General features: G+C 41.0%; 1 pseudogene; it reads right to left on the bottom strand.

Annotated features, from left to right (window-relative positions):
• Positions 1 to 409: 409 nt before the first annotated feature.
• On the bottom strand, positions 410 to 3,110 carry LOC145097717 (receptor-like protein kinase FERONIA pseudogene; annotated as a pseudogene).
• Positions 3,111 to 3,516: the final 406 nt, after the last annotated feature.

Genomic DNA, 3,516 nt, shown 5'->3' with positions numbered 1-3,516 from the left:
TCGATATAGAGGTTAGTTAATACTGTGGATTTTTAAACTACTTTGTTAGGGAATTTTATATCTTAGATTGCATTCAACCTAGACTATTTAGGTTGCATATGCCGCTATTATATGTGGTGTTTTTTGTTACTATGTTCCCTTACAGGGTGTGAATGTAAAAAACATAAACCAATTTGATACCTTTATGGATCATTTCCTAGAAGATACTATAAAGCTAACTGGACAGTGGAATGGTTGGTGTAACGAAGATCCTTTTCCTTTTGCTAAAAGTATCCAAGGGCCCATTCTTGCACATTGATTGGAAAACGGCGTAATTGTTACAAATAGTTCCATTTGGAGCCAATTGTGCAATGTTGACAACTACTACGTACTATGATAGTATGATTTATAGCACAGAATGGATACATTTAACACCACCTAATTATATGATTAATATAATTCATATATGGTAACATTAACTAACAAGTAGGAAAGCAAAACAACCACCAGATGTCTCTTACCAAAGATCTCTCATCTGGCGAAAACCTGTTTCCGAATATAACCCTACATGGCTATGTCAGACGAGGACATGCCATGTCGCATAAACCATCGACTTGATCCTTCAGACGTTGTTGATGACTCTCCTTGCAATGGAAACAAAAGTTCTTGTTTTTCCAACACAAACTCACCAACTATGCCACCTGTTTTCTCAGCAGCTTCTTGTAGCTGCAATGCAAACTCTAGTCCCCACACGACTTCATCCATGGATGGACGTTTGCCCCCTTTTTCTTGTAAACAACTATTCGCCACCTCTGCAAACTTCATGAAACACTTTGGTGCAATTTCACCACTTAATTTTGGATCAATTATTTCATGCAGTGTACCTTTTCGACAATGAGACTTTCCCCATTCTGCCAAACTGACTTCTTCGTAAGGAAGGTCTATATTTATGACAGGCCTTGCGCATAAAACTTCTAGCAAAACGACTCCAAAGGAGTAAACGTCGGATTTTTCCGTGAGTTGTTGCATTCGAAAATAATCAGGATCCAGATATCCGAAAGTACCCTTCACCATTGTGCTAACATGGTTTTGCGTTTCGTCTTTCGGTCCTAATTTTGACAAACCAAAATCTGACACTTTCGCCACCCAATTTTCATCCAATAAAATATTTGTGGACTTGATATCCCGATGAATTATCACACGGTTTGCACCGGTGTGGAGATAATGCAACCCTTTGGCTGCACCAATGCAAATATCGAGACGTTTTCTCCATGTCAAACGAGGGTTGTTTGTGTTGTAAAGATGTTCCCGTAGACTTCCATGTGGCATGTAATCGTACACAAGTACCATTTCGTCCTCGTCATCACAGTATCCGATTAGTGGCACTAGGTTCACATGGCGTAGTTTGGATAGCATCCCGATTTCTGTTTGGAATTCTTGAAAACCTTGTTTGGATGATGACTTCAGCCGTTTGATAGCAACCATGGTTGTAGCATTGTCGATGTAGCCTTTGTACACCATACCAAACCCTCCTTTGCCGATAATACACTCTTCATTGAATTCATTGGTTGCATCGTTTACTTCCTTGACTAAAAAATGACGACACCGACCCGATCGCAGCTGCCCAGAATTTTGAGATTTTGGTTCACCTGATGACTTTTCAATAACTCTGGTTCGAATTCGCCGGTAAACTATAAAACCTAAAGCAGATAACAAGACTAATCCAGCCCCACCAACTCCGACTATTGCAGCATATGGTGGAGTTTTCTTTGTGGTCACTTTTCGAGGAGCAGACGATGGCCTTGAAGGTGGTGTAGGACTTAGCTCCGGGTTGGGGCTAGCTAGACTATCAGCCATGCTCATCTTGAAGACTTCCAAACCATTCAAAAAACCATCACGATATTCTTGAGATTCATCATTGGGATGCAATGCAAGCCACAGATCTTGCTTGCTGCGTTGGCCATCTGGGTCGCTGACTAACACAATGTAATCCCTGAAAATAGGATACCCACTACCCTGAGTCCAAAGGAATACATCAGCTTCATCTTCAGCAGTTTGATTATTAATAAAGATCTTAAAAATCATCTGTCCTTTAAACGTGTATTGTGGTATAATATTGCAGAAATGGAGTCTGAGCATGTAATAAAACCCAGAATCAACGGGAAGTAGCCACGTCAGATTGTAAGACATCGACAGTGTGCCCATACTCCTTTGGGTTTGATAAACAAGCTCAGGTGCTGTATAATTTGGTGTTTCCGTTGTGTACGTGATCGGAATCTGAGTAGAAGGCGTTAACCCAAGAGCATTTTTGGGGAATATGTAATTTTCATCTCCATCCCATGATCGATACATTCCGGTATCTTCGTTGACAGATATCTGTCTCCCACCGACGTTTAACCGATAAATACTCTCGAGAGCCATGTCTTTTGCAATCACGGGTCCTGTAATTTGACCGACGTATTTCATATTCTTTGTTTTAAAATACAGAGTTTCTGGCAATGAAACGATTTCAATACCATTAATGAAGGCATATGAGTTGGGCATGGGTGTAAAGGTGACGTTTAGTGTTTGGGTGTCGTTTACATATATGATAAATTCTTTAATAAGGCGGGGAACCGGGGGTCCCTGGACTCCTGCATTTGAGAGAATACTTCCTACATAGGATGAAGTTAGGAAAGCGCTGAAGTTGGATAAGAGAGAGTGACCGTTGGATGATACAGAGAAGAAAGACAGGTTGGCGTTGAGGTGGGAATAGGTTGCGGGGTAGAAATAAAGGCGGAGGAATTTAGGCCCGTGGTTCACTGGAAATGAGTATGTGAATGAAGAGGTGTTAAAGATTCTGGCGTTGGAGTACGGGATTTCGGGGACTGAAGGATCGAGTTTGTAGGGAGTGGATGCGAAGGAGGTGGTGGTTATGTTGGAGGGTACGAATTTGGAAGGTTCATCGGTATGCCATAGCCGGTCAGAAGTGGTGGTCCTGGTGGATGATCCGCAATTGAGGAGGAAATAGTCGGTGGGCTTATATGGTTCAGCGGTGGTGGTGGTGGAAATGAAGAGGAGCAAAGAAAAGAGGTATGAAGGGGTGGTGAACATGATGGTCTTGTATGCTTAGGAGATCTGTTACTGTTCGATTTTATGATTCTCTTACTGTTTATTTATATAACAATTAATAGAATGTTTGCTTAGAACAGTAATCTTCTTAATATTTTGGCAAAAGAGGCCCCTTATTTATTGTTGTATGGTCAATTCTGTCTGTAAAGCTTCCAATTTTTGTTTTTTCTGTTTTTTTTTTCACATGCGTGGTAAATGGTCTTTTATTGTCCGGATTAATGTCATAGACACAACACACGTGTTGCGTTACTTTATCACCGCAACCAATTATTTTTCTCCAAATATCATCCGTTTAGAAAACCCACCGCCTCCATCTTATCTATCATCGGCTTCTTTCCGTTCTCTCCTACTAGAATATACTATCACTCAGATTAGTTAGTTTAACCCTCCACCGATCAACCGCCTTACCCGAATACCTTCATCCAC

Source organism: Lactuca serriola, chromosome 4 (assembly GCF_051521515.1).
Source record: "Lactuca serriola cultivar US96UC23 chromosome 4, Lser_US96UC23_V15, whole genome shotgun sequence".
Lineage (NCBI taxonomy): Eukaryota > Viridiplantae > Streptophyta > Magnoliopsida > Asterales > Asteraceae > Lactuca > Lactuca serriola.
This window is presented reverse-complemented; position numbering and strand designations above follow the sequence as displayed.